Source organism: Myotis myotis, unplaced genomic scaffold (genome assembly GCF_014108235.1).
Source record: "Myotis myotis isolate mMyoMyo1 unplaced genomic scaffold, mMyoMyo1.p scaffold_m19_p_2, whole genome shotgun sequence".
Lineage (NCBI taxonomy): Eukaryota > Metazoa > Chordata > Mammalia > Chiroptera > Vespertilionidae > Myotis > Myotis myotis.
The window spans coordinates 4,919,284-4,933,330 of record NW_023416324.1 but is presented as its reverse complement, the minus strand read 5'-3'; positions in this window follow the sequence as shown (position 1 = coordinate 4,933,330).

Sequence of the window (14,047 nt, the reverse complement as noted above, 5' to 3'; positions counted from 1 at the left end):
CCAGGAAGCTGTGGCCGAATGTCTCACTCATCATTTTTACATCGACTACATGCCGACATGAGGATGTTTGGTGGTATTTGGTTTAAAAAGTGTGTTGTTAAATTTAATTTCACCTGCTGCTTCGACGCCGGTAAATGTGGCCACTGGGGGACTGACAATGACGCGCACGGCTGGCCTTCCGGTATTGGGGTGCTGGGCTCCAGACAAGACGCCCGTTTTGCAGGCGAGGGGCCTAAGGCTCAGAGGGGTTCGGCACAGGAGCCCAGCGGTACTCAGTGCAAATGCCACGGCAGGTATGAATGAACGGATGCGTGTTATGGTGGCTGTGTGGAGACACAGATGGCCTCGTCCGTCCCTGTCCTCCAGGAGCTCCTGGCCCAGAGGCGAGTCCAGCTGGGGGGAGGGTAGTGCTGGGATCAGAGGCCCCAGCCCTCTGGGGAACCCAGGACCTCTGAGCAGTGGGGAGATGAAGAGACTCCTGGGCCCAGATCCTGGCTTCACCGCTTACCAGTGGCGTCAGTTAACTGCCTCACCCTCAGCTTTCCCATCTGTAAAATGGGACAATGGTGATACTAGCAGCCCCTTCGCGGAGTTGCTGTGAGGACTAAAGGGGTTAACGTGCTTGGCCAACGGTAAGTACAGTGTGTTAGCAATCAGTGATGATTTGGGACAAATGCTACGGGGTGAGCATGTATCACAGTCCCAGTCCCGCACTAGTCCCGCACTCCGCTGACCCGAGTCCTCACCGCGGGAGGTGGAGCAGAGGGCGTTCTCTTTCCCTTCACATCACCTCTCCGGGCCCACCTGGTTGGGTGCCTGGTGCCTGCTCTCTGGGGTCAGTTTCCTGCCTCTCCTCCTGTCCCATCATCTCTTTGTACCCCCGCCCTCTCCCAGGTCTGTCCCTGAGGTCTGGGGGCCCCCGGAGGTGGCTTTAGGTCCTTTTTCTTTGGAGAGAAACTCCTTCCAGGTAAACACACCTCTTGCCCATCTTACCCAGGACCTCCCAGGGAGGGCTGGGTGGTGGAGGAGGAGCCCGCCACAGCCCTGGCACTGGAAGCAGCCCCGCTGGAGGCGAGGGGAGAGTGGGCTCCTAGAGGCCTGGGCCAGACCTGGGAGGATGTGGGTGGGAGCTACCAGAGCCTGGGGCACCCCAGGCGGGCGGGGACAGGGGGGTGAGGGTGGGGTGGCAGCCAGAGTAACAGCCAGGAGGCTGCGAGATGACCCATCCACATTCAGGGCCAGGACTTGCTGAAGCCGGAGGGGGAGGGGCTGCTCCTTCCCACAGAGGGGGGGGGGGGGCGGGGGGAGGGGCGCCAGAGATGGTAGCAGGAAGTGAGCTGATTAGAACCAAACTGGGCCAACGGGAACCAGATGTGATGAGGGTTGGGGGCTCTCACAGGAGAACAAGGGGGATGAAGGGGGGGAGAGAAGGGAGCTAAGCAATCTGTTCCCACCTCCCTCACCCCTCCCAGGTGCCCCAGGTCCCCAGGCCAGTGTGGTTTGCAGCCTCTAGTCACTGAAAGGTAATGAGAGCCACACCAGGAGGCGATTTTCATAACTGCTCCCATGTTGCACTGCCGCCCGTCTGTGGGTAGGGGGCTGGGCAGGAACTCAGCCTCCAGCCCAGGAAAGCTTGGGGGTCCAGGGGCTGCTGCTGCTACTGTTCAGCCTCATACACTCCACGCCCCTTCTCCCAGGAAGCCCTCCCTGATTGGATCAAACCCCATTCCGGGGTCCCCAGAGCTCTCAGTGTTGCGGTGGGTTATACTGCTCCCTCTAGGGAGCTGCGAGGACGCCTCCTCTCCCAGCATTCAGCACACTGAGCACAGAGGAGGGGCGGTGAGAGAACCCCTTTCCTGCGCTCGGCAGTCCAGGCCCCTCCATAGGGCAACCACTGTTAGGCTTGGTGTAGGGCCTTCTAAGTTGTGTGATAAGACTACATAACAAAATGTATTTCTCTCTGCGTTAGCTCCTCTAGGGACCTCAGATAAGTGGAATCCGCAGTATGTGTCCTCTCGTGGCTGGCTTATTTCGTTTATTTTCATTTTTTTAAAATATATTTTACTGATCTTTTACAGAGAGGAAGGGAGAGGGATAGAGAGTTAGAAACATCAATGAGAGAGAAACATCCATCAGCTGCCTCCTGCACGCCCCCTACTGGGGATGTGCCCGCAACCAAGGTACATGCCCTTGACTGGAATCGAACCTGGGACCCTTCAGTCCGCAGGCCGACGCTCTATCCACTGAGCCAAACCAGTTAGGGCTGGCTTATTTCACTTAGCACAAAGCTTCATCCATGTTGTAACGGGTGTGGGAATTTTCTTGTAAATCTTTTAAGAAGGTGCCTACACATGGGCTGTACATACACACAGACAGGTGTGCTTTATCCAAAACTGGAAGCCAAGCAACATCTGGCTCCATGACTTGATTTTGTCTCTTCTCCCTGAATATCCCAGAGATCTCTCCACAACAGAGACAGCCTCATTTTTTAAGAAATATATTTTTATCAATTTCACAGTGGAAGGGAGAGAGAGATAGAAACATCAATGATGAGAGAGAATCATTGATCAGCTGCCTGCTGCACGCCCCACACTGGGGAGGGAGACCTGGGCATCAAGCCTGCAACCCGGGCATGTGCCCTGACTGGGAATCGAACCGTGACCTCCTGGTTCGTGGGTTGACGCCCAACCACTGAGCCACACTGGCTGGGCCGACCTCATTCTTCAGAAGGGCTGCGTAGTATTCCACATTGAGTTGCTTCTAGTTCCTCCGGTGAAGCAGCTGCAGCAAACATCCACGCCCCACTGCGCTCCTGGGCTGGAAGTTCTCTGGGCTGCAGCCCTGAAGTGGAGTTGCTGGGTCAAATGTTACGTGCATTTTAAATAGTGACATCGTTCATGTCTAATCACCATTCCACACGTGACCTCCGGGCCCAGGAATCCACAGGGCAAATCCAAAGGCTGTGATTTGGTTCCAGGCCCTCCATAGCCCCACCCCTGCTTCTTCCCCCAGTTCTGTGGCTCCTGCATCTGTGCCTTTCAAACTGCAGGTCATGACCCACTGATGGGTCAGGGAGTCAGTTAATTTAATGAGTGAAGACTGGCATTTGGAAAAAAACAAAGTAGGAAAAATTAGCGTAGAAAACATCAGAGGGCATTGCATGCAGTAGGGTAGGCACTGCTTTGTGCAACATTTCATTTATATATAGGTGTGTTACGGTGTAAAATACATTTCTTACTTCTGAGGTTGTGGTCGAGAATTCTGAGAGCCCAGCCGGCGTGGCTCAGAGGTTGAGGGCTGACCTATGAGCCAGGAGGTAACGATTCGATGATTCCGGGTCAGGGTACAGGCCTGGGTTGCGGGCTCTAACCCCAGTGTAGGGCCTGCAGGAGCAGCCAGTCAATGAGCCTCTCTCATCACTGATGTTTCAATCTCTCTCCCCCTCTCCCTTCTTCTCTGAAATCAATAAAAATATATATCAAAAAAAAGAATTTTGAGAAATGATGTCTACATTTTTGCACCGGCCAAACCTTCCACCTTGACAAGCATATCCCCGCCCCAAGCCTTTGCCCACAGATCCTCCTGCTGGTGCCCTTCTCGGCCGTCCTTCTCAGTCTTTCTCACCCTTCAGAGCTCAGTGCGGATGCCCTTCTCAGGAAGCCTTCCCTTCCCTTCCAGCCCAGAGCGACCTCTTCCTCTGGCCCCTAGAACACTCTGTGTCTCAGCTTCTCCTCTATCAGCTGAGCCCACGCTGTCCGAATGACAGGTGACCAGGCCTTCCTACCAGCCAGTACGCTCCCGTGAGAAAGGGCCTGCGTGACACCCGTTCCCACCGGACTCTCACGGCGCATCTGCACACAGAAGGCTATGGCAATAAGCTGTGACACTGCTGCTGGTGTCCGTGGTCATGTGCTGTCATAGTAACTGCTTTTGTGCTCATGTGGCCACTTAGCACCCCGTGAACCCTCCTTCTAGATTCAAGACATCTCCCTCATTATGAGCCCTGCTCCCCCAAAGTAGAAGTAAGAAATTCAGCCCAGCCAGCATGGCTCAGTGGTTGAGCATCGACCCATGAACCAGGAAGTCACAGTTCGATTCTTGGTCAGGGCACATGCCCCGGTTATGGACCCAATCCCCAGTGTGGGGCTGGCAGGAGGCAGCCAATCAATGATTCTCTCTCATCATTGATGTTTCTATCTCTCTCTCCCTCTCCCTTCCTCTCTGAGATCAATAAAAATATTTTTTTTAAAAAGTAATTCACCTTCCCGGCCTCCCTTGCAGCTAGAGTGTAGTCATGTGACCTTGCCTTCACCAATCGGATACAGACACAGGGTTTTGATTTGGAAGCTGCGCAGGCAGGCTCAGTGCTGATGAGCGCGCTGGAGCATGACGGAGAGACAGACCGAGGGCAGGGGCAGCAGCAGAGGGATCTTGGCAGGGGCACCTCCGCCTGTTCGGGTGGCTCGAACCTCCCTGCCTGCGCGCAGTGACAGCAGCAGAAGCCTGGGCGCTGGTTCAGCCTCCACATCCGACTCCATGGTGCCTCTGGAGAGTTCGTGAGTTACCAAATACCCCATCATTTCAGGTTTGTGAAAGTATAACTTACGTACAGTAAAAACCACCCTTTTATGTGCGCAGCTCTGTATATCTTGACAAACATATACAGTCTGGTAGCTACCACCACCGTCAAGATACAGAACACTCCCGTCACCCTCCCAAGTTCCCGGGTGCCACTCGGTAGTCAGTCCCAGGGCTGTGCCAGCGCTGGCCCGTTCCAGCTTGTGAGAGTCAAATGTTGAATTTTCAAGGACTTTGTAGCCGGTTGTTAAACATAGCCATCATTTATTAAATTATATAAACTAGCAATTTATATCAAAGGTAGTAAACCAGCCCTTCCTAATTATTTTGCAGCATTCTACTGTTTATGCTCTTGAGACCATGTTATTACGTCTGTGTGGCAGGAATACGAGGTAATGACGTGCTGCTACCAACTCTTCAGCTCTGGGCACAGCGGCCTCATGTTGGGCGGTCTGACATGGGCCGTGGTGGGAGTACTTACACCAGAGACATCGGCAAACGCTACCAATCAGAGTTGGAGTTATTGTTCTGTGCATTGTCTAGCCCAGTGGTCGGCAAACCGCGGCTCGCGAGCCGCATGCGGCTCTTTGGCCCCTTGAGTGTGGCTCTTCCACAAAATACCACGTGCGGGCGCGCACGTACAGTGCGATTGAAACTCCGTGGCCCATGGGCAGAAGTCGGTTTTCAGCCGGGGCGAGTCTATTTGGAAGAAGTGGCGTTAGAAGAAGTGGGGGGTGTCGGTCGGTCGGTAGGGCAACGGGAGACGCGGTGCGGGGGAGGCACGGGATTCATGCAGGAGGTGAGTGAGCCAGTCGGTCAGCAGTCTCACTGTGCAGTGGTTAGTGCTGGTCGCGGCTGCAAATCGCGCGCAGGTGACAAAAGTACCTACTCGAAGCATAAAGTTACCTGTATTTTTCCAACCAGCTGCAAATCCTACAGGTATTTTTGTCATCAATTTAAGAATTGTAATTATTTTGTGTTGGTGGCTTTATTATTATTTTAGCAAAGGCCAGCTTAGGAGTACCCTAATTAAGTTAAGAACAATGTACCTACCTATATAGTTTAAGTTTAAAAAATTTGGCTCTCCAAAGAAATTTCAATCGTTGTACTGTTGATATTTGGCTCTGTTGACTAATGAGTTTGCCGACCACTGGTCTAGACAGTGATGGAGAAAATGTGAATAATGCAGATGAAACTTCAAAGAGTGTCTTGTCTGTAGCCATTACATTGCGAACCACACACAAAAAATGAAGAAACGGTTCTTCCAGTATTTAAAATTAGTATCGGATTCGGCAAAGCAGTCAGTGACATTGGATGAACAAGGATGTTTGACCTATGTCTTAGTTATTTTGTTTCTCTCTTACTCTCGTCAAATGATGGCTCCCCGGATAGCACCCCAATACAGCCTCTCGATAAGAAAAAGCTGAGTTTATTGCTTACTGTGATAAGGGAGACCACCACATTGACAACAGCTTTGTCAGGGCCTCAAGCGGGGGAGGCAATATTGGAATTTATTGAGAATCGGAGGTTTGGTTTAAGGAGGGTCTTTCATTGTAGGGTTTAATCACAATTGGGTTGGGAACACAATAAAACAGACCAGAATTGGGGGGACAACAAGGTAAGAATTTTAAAAAATACACATTTTTTAAATTGATTTCAGAGAAGGGAGAGGAAGAGAGACAGAAACATCAATGATGAGAGAGACTCATTGATCAGCTGCCTCCTGCACGTCCCCCACTGGGAATCGAGCCAGCAACCCAGTCATGTGCCCCTGACCAGGAATCGAACCATGACTTCCTGGTTCATAGGTTTACGCTCAGCCGCTGAGCCACACTGGATGGACAAAATAAGGATTTTTGAGACAAGGGAGTAAAAGACTCTTAGGGTGCAAACTGTCTGTTGATGCTTCCCATTGAAGAATTAGTAGGTCTTTTGGGAAGTTCCTATCGTGAAAAATCGAGTCGTTTGCCTGGGCAGGAGTCTCCTGGAATAGCACAAAGGCAACGGGGTAGTGAGGTCTGGATACTGTGGACTGTAACTTGTGGGAGTTAGCTTCAGTCTCCAGCGTTTAAACCGTGTGAGAGGAGGTGGCTTCAGTTCCCACCCTTTAATGTTAAGGAAAAGGTCAACCAGTTCATGTCGGAACTACACTTGTTTGTCGATTGCAACCACAGGCCAGCTGCAGATGCATGAGCTTGGCAAAACTAACTAAAGCATTCTGTGAGAGTCAATTGGCCGTGTGAAGTTTATAATTGTATCATTGATAAGTTACACACCATAAATTTAGCAAAGCTGCAGGGAACAAGATCAACACACCAAAATCAGTTGTGTTTCTTTCTTTCTTTCTTTCTTAAATATATTTTTATTGATTTCAGAGAGGAAGGGAAAGGGAGAGAGAGATAGAAACATCAATGGTGAGAGAGAATCATTGATCGGCTGCCTCCTGCATGACCTCTACTGGGGATCGAGCCCACAACCCAGGCATGTGCCCTTGACCGGAGTCGAACCCAGGACCCTTCAGTCCCAGACTGACGCTCTATCCACTGAGCCAAACTGAGTAGGGCTCAGTTGTGTTTCTATAAAACAAATGAACAGCCCAGCCAGTGTGGTTCAGTGGTTGAGCATCAACCCATGAACCAGGAGGTCATGGTTCAATTCCTGGTTAGGGTACATGCCCGGGTTGCAGGCTCGATCCCCAGTAGGGGCCATGCCAGGAGGCAACCGATCAATGATTCTCTCTCATCATTGGTGTTTCTTATCTCTCTCCCCTTCTTCCTTCCTCTCTGAAATCAATAAAAATATTTTTAAAATATTAAAATGGTTAATTGTATGTTATATGAATTTTACCCACATAAAAATATATGTGCTATACATACTTTACATCAGTCAGATTCATAATAAACATATGCATGTGTATACATACATATATACACATATATACTAGTACACATATATATACACACATGTACTTGTAAATACATATGTGTATATATATCTTCCACTTCCCATGAGCTGGTTGTTAAACATTAACAACACATCATTGATGCTGTAGAACCCACTCCTTCTCTCCCAGATTCTTGCAACCATTCATGTGATTTCTGTTGCTATAGTTTTGCCTTTTCTGAAATAAGTCATGTACATTGAATTGTACAACATGCAGCCTTTTGGAACTGGCTTCTTTAATTTAGCAGGGTGCTTGTGAGAGTCATATTGTTGCGTTAAGCAGTAACCTGTTCTTCTTTATTGTTGAGCAGTTTTCCATGGGATGGGTGTACCATAGCTTGTTTATTCATTCACCTGCTGATGGACATTTGGCTTGTGTCCAATTTCTGATGATGAGTAAAGTTGTTACAAAACACCCACGTACAGCCTTTTGCGAGGACATAGATCTCAGTGTCTCTTCGGTAGATCCCTAGGAGAGGAGTTGGTGGGTCACATGTTAAGTATGTGTTTAACTTTATTAGAAACTGCCTAGCAGGTTTTCAAAGTGGCTGCACCATTCTGCGTTCCCATCAGCCACATATGGCAGTTCCAGTTGCTCTGCATCCGCGCTAGCATTTCATACTGTCAGTGTTTTTTGTTTTTGTTTTTTGAGAGAGAGCAATGATGAGAATCATTGATCGGCGGGCTCTATTGGGGATCGAGCCTGCAACCTGGGCATGTGCCCTTGACTGGAATCGAACCCGGGACCCTTCAGTTCGCAGGCCGATGCTCTATTCACTGAGCCGAACCAGCTAGGGCTATACTGTCAGCTTTTAAAATCTGATTCCAATAGGTGTGTAGTGGTTTCTCATTGTGGTTTCAATTTTCATGACTAAGGACGCTTTGCATTCTTCCATGTGCTTATTTTCCACCCATATATCTTCTTTGTTGAAGTGTCTATTCAGATGTTTAGCCCATATTTTTAATGGGTTGTTTCTTGTTTTTGAGTTTGGAGAGTTCTTTGTATATCTGGTTACCAGTCCTTTATCAGATATGCATTTTGCAAATGTTTTCTCCCTGTCTGTGGCTTGTCTTTTCATTCTCTTAAGAGTGTCTTCAAAGAGCAGACGTTTTTAATTCTGGTGAAGTTACATTTATCAAATCTTTTATTTTATGGTCCATGCTTTTGCTCTAAGAAATCTTTGCCTGACCCAAGGTCTTAAAGAATTTCTCATACGTTTTTTTTTCTAGGAGCTTCATAATTTTAGATTTTTCATTTAGGTGTTTGCCTCATACCTTTTTACAAAATGGTTTATTGATTTTTAGAGAGAGAGGAAGGGAGAGGGAAAGAGAGAGAAACATTTATGTGAGAGCGTAACATAGATCAATCGGCTGCTCCCCACACGCTCCTGACCGGGAATCGAGACTACAACCCGGGCATGTGCCCTGACCGGGAATCGAACCGGCAACCTCTCGGTGCATGGGACAATGCCCAACCACCTGAGCCACACCGAGCAGGGCTGCCTAGTACCTTCTTATAGAACCTTTCCACTTAAATCAAATGGGTCTTTTTGTCTGCAACTGAGAACACAGGCTGATGTGGAAATTATGGTGTTGGTTATGGTGATGGCACTGGTGCCAATGGTCTGGCTGGTGGGACAGGGGGTGCCTGTAGCCCCGATTTGATGCTAGTGTTGATGCTGGTGATGATAATGGGAGCAAGTGGGGGAGGTGTTGTGGATCAGTTTCTAAGTGAAATGCTACGGGGGTGCAAAATCCATGGGGGCCCTGTCCTCTCCCGGCAGAGTTACTGTCTGTCACCAACTTGTCGCTTCTCCTAATGAACCATGCACGTTGCAGACTCCAGCTCGTCCATCTCTCATCATGCCATTCCCAGGAATGCACTGTGGATGTACCTGTGGAATTATTCACAGGCGCTCAGATAATGGTGTCCATTGTATTGTTGTCTACTAGAGGCCCAGTGCATGAATTTGCACATGGGTGGGGTCCGGCCGGCCTGCCCTGATGGGGGCCCATTGGGCTGGGCCAGTACGGAGGGTGAAGGGGGCCGATAAGGGGCGGGGCTGGCCAGAGGGAGGAGCCACGGCAGTTGGCCATCTGGCCCCGCCCCCAACCAGGGTATTGGGGGCGATCGGGACCGGATCAGGCTGGTTGGCTACCGCAGTACACATCATAGCCACTGGTCGTTCCAGTCGTTCTGGCCATTCCGCCGTTCTGGTCGCTGGGATTTTTTATATATAGATTGTGGGGCGGAAAAAATGGAAACAGCCTAAATGTCCACCAATCGAATGGCTTACAAAGTGGCATATCCCCACACTGTGGAATAGTATGCAGCCTTCAAAAGAACGAGACAGATCTTTGTGGACCTCCATGGAAGGGTGGCCGTGATATATTGCTAAGCGCCAGGAACAAATCGCAACAGCGTGTGCAATCCCGCCATTACAAAGCACATTCAGGTGTGTGTTTGCACCTGTGAGGAAAGCGTCTGGGAGCACATACAAGACACTCTCCACAGTGGCACCTCCAACGGAGCCCTCCACTCCACGCTCCACGTCCTTCTGATCTGTTGGAATTCATGGCCTGGAGCAGTTACTACTTTAATCTAAAGAATGAAACACACACTCACACACATACAAGATGAGGCGGGGCCAGATTATTCTTTTTATTTTAGAAATGTGGGAATGGAGGCATGGAGGGGTGCTGTCCTGACTTGCCCAAGTGGGTGGCCCTGGGAGCCGGAGGGAGGAACTGGCTAGACAGGAGTCCTCTTGTCTGGGTTTCCAGCCTCTTGCCGCCCCCCCTGCCACTCCCCGCTGCCTTGCTTGGAAGCCAGGAGTCCTGGCTCCTCCCCCGGCCCAGGGTGAAGGTACCCTCTGAGCATTGGGCAGCACAGCGATGGCACGGAAGGCCAGGGCCTGGGCCAGCCCCTCATTGCCTAGCCTCTGGCCTCCCTCTCTGTCTTTCTCATCCCCCCATGTGGGGGTCCTGGAGCACTAGGGAACGGAGTGGAGGATGGGGCCCTAGAGTGGGTCCTGGAGCCCGGTATGCAGTCCCTAATGGTGGTGGTGGTAGGGGGGGCGAGAGGAGGAGAGGATACTGAGTAGAGAGGTTAGCCGAGCAGGGGCTGAGGATGAGGAAGGCAGAGGACGGTTCTCGACAGATGGCGTGGGGGCCACCTGCGTCAGCATCCCCTGGTAAGTGTATAAGAATGCTGCATGCCCTAGCTGGTTTGGCTCAGTGGATAGAGTGTTGGCCTGTAGTCTGAAGGGTCCCAGGTTCGATTCAGGTCAAGGGTTGTGGGCTCGATCGTTATTAGGGGGCGTGCAGGAGGCAGCCGATCAATAATTCTCTCTCATCATTGATGTTTCTAGCTCTCTCTCCCTCTCCCTTCCTCTCTGAAATCAACAACAATAATAATAAAGAATGCTGCATTGAGCCCTGGTTCCACCCCAGAGCCGATGAATCTGAGCCTCTCCAGGAGAACACCAGAGCCCGGGTTCGGCAGGATTCGGCTACAGCAGATACCCTCGCTGACATCAGAATCTCTGGGCTGGGAGCCGGCGTTGAAGTGTTTCCAACTCCGCAGATGATTTCAACGTGCAGACTAGCTCGCGAGCCACCGGTGCGGGGCCTCGCCACTCAGAGTGTGGTCCTCAGACCAGTGAGCACCCTCAGCATCACCAGGAAGCTCATGAGAAAGGCAGGGGCGGGACTCAAAAAATCCCATTGTCCCGGCAGCACCCAGGCCACGTCACACCTGGCGTGAGTGGTTGAAAGGTCTGCAGATGGACCCGGCGGGCAGGGCTGGGGACCCTGTGGAGGGCTGAGCTGCGGCAGGTGCGGGACAGGACACAGTGCTGGTGGAGGTGGTCCCTTGGTAGTTAAGGGCTCCTCTGGGGTCAGCCCAGATTCCATTCCTCTGCCCTGTCCTGTCACCTGGGGCACGTTATTTAACTGCTCTGAGCCACAGCTTCCTCATCTGTACGATGGGGATGCAAAATTGCCTACCTCCAGGGTTGCTAGGATGCAGCGGGGTAGACCAGATGTCTGGCTCTCGTCAGCGCCTCAGGTCAGCTCTGTTCTTGTTGCTATTTGGCAGAATCTTCGAGTGTGTTCAGTGGAGCACAGATGGCTAATCGCGCCGTCTGTCGGCAAACCCCCAGGTGGGAGCCCATCATGTCACCTCCCTGAGCCTTGCTCTCCACCAGCAAAAGGTGACAATAGTAACAGGACCCCCCTTGGGGTGTGGCCACCTCCACAGGTGTCTACATTCACGCCCTTGCCCACCTGGGGACCATACATCCCCGACAGGACTCATAGCACCGACTAAGAAACAGACGGCATTTTGTTGAGGATTCTTAGGGAAACGAGGAAAAGGGATTTATACCATGCCTGCAACCGCAGAAACTATTCCAAGCTGTCCTCTGAATTCTCTGTTTCTTCGCTCCAGGTTCGTCTGCCCTGCTGGTGGCACCTTCTCTCTCTCTCTCTCTCTCTCTCTCTCTCTCTCTCTCTCTCTCTCTCTCTCTTTTTCTCTCAGCTCTGGAAACCCTTCTCTAGAGCAATTCTGCACCGGCCGCACCCACCTCCCTCAGCAAAACAAGAGCGACCTGCCAGGCGCTGCTCAGAGTGTCTTAGGTGGGTTTCTCATTCAGTATTCACAGTGATCCTAGGCGGTGGATCGATTTTATGTCCATTTTACAGGTGAGAAACTGAGGCAGCATTTTAAAAAAAATATGTGTTTTAAATTGATTTTAGAGAGGGAGAGAGAGAGAGAGAAACATCAATGATGAGAAAGAATCATCATTCGGCCGCCTCCTGCACGCCCCCCAACTGGGGAACGGAGCCTGCAACCCGGGCATGTGTCCTGACCAGCAATCGAACTGTGACCTCCTGTTTCATAGGTTGACACTCAACCACTGAGCCTCGCCAGCTGGGCACTGAGGCAGCGTTTTGGGAACTGTCCGAAGGTCATAGTGCTTGTCAGTGTGAAACTGTGACGCTAACGCGGGCGCTGCGCCTGCCCGTTAAGCTCTCACATGTCTCAGGTGCTGCTCCTCTGAGCCAGCGGGAGGGGTCTCGCTCAGTCCACACGGGGTAGAGTGAGAAGAAGTCAGAGCTTGTTTCGCACAGTGGGTGCATTTTACAGATATTTACTGAGCACCTACTATGTGCCAGAAGCCCAGGACATAGGGGTGAGCAAACAAGATGTGGCCTCTGTCGTCATAGAGACAGTCCATTAAATTGTTAAAAAGAAAGAACAAGCCCCTGTCCATACCAAGAGGAACACAAACGTTGTTTCCAGACCCTCTAAGCCAGTGGTTCTCAACCTTGGCTGCACATTAGAATCACCTGGGAATCTTTTTAAAATCCTGATTTCTGGGCCTCATCCTCCGGAACTTCTGTTTCTTTGTTCCTAATGTTGTGGCCTAACAAAGAAACAGAAGTTCCAGAGGATGAGGCCCAGAAATCAGGATTTTAAAAAAATTCCCAGGTGATTCTCATGTGCAGCCAAGGTTGAGAACCATGGCTCTAAGCCTTGCTAGGGCTGCTTGGCCTGCAGCCAAACCTCCCCTCCCACCCCCACAGGTCACCCACATGGTCAAGGGGAGACAAGCCCTCTCCTCCCACGGACCCTGGTCTCATCGGGGGTGGTCTCTGGGGACAGAGGAGCAGAATGGGGCCACCTCACAGCGGGACCTTGGCCCACAGGTGAGCTGCAGCCCCAGCCCAAACCTCTGGCAACTCCTGCAACTTCCTCCCTGCCCCCCTCCCCCCCCCCTCGTGCTGGTAATTGGTAGACAAAGGAGTTTTAGACAGCTGGGGACCTGCGTCCTTCGAGTCCCTGAAAACATGCTATTATTAATTAAAGACTGGCTCTGGCGGGGCTGGGCCTGCCTTTTTCTGGCTGGGCCTCAGACTTATGTCTCTCCTGTAGTCTCTTCTTGCTAAATTTTTCAGTGTTTTTAACATCAGACTGATGTTACGTATAATTACCAACTTCGCACCCAAATTATATTTGACATGGCTTGTGTGGGAAATTAGACTATTTCAGCGCCTACAGATTCACCTGGGGAAGCAAGGCAGGCAGGAGGGCGTGCCGAGGGGAAGTAATTTAAATATTACACGTGCCCTCGCGAAAATGCCAAAACTCTCTACACTGCCAAGGAGGATCCTGCCTCCCCCTCTACTTGCCCCTCCGACTCACTGAGCGCAGGGAGGGTCAGAAAGCAGGCCCTGCAGGCGTAGGGCTGGGAGGGCTGCCGGGAGCCCTTTCCTTTGGGGTCCTCCCCTGATGGGCGGGGAGGGGCCTGCAGAGATGCTGGGAGGGGGGTGGGGGCTGATGTCACCCTGTAGGAAGGGCCCATTGCAGGGGTGTCTGGCTGTCTCCTCTCTCTCCCTCCCTCCTGCCTCCTCACCTTCACCCCTGCCCCACACACGCTGGAGGGTGGGGCAGGAAGATCATGGCCACAGCACCCAGAACCCGGGACACTGGAGCTCCAAGGGCCAGTCTAAGCCATAGCTC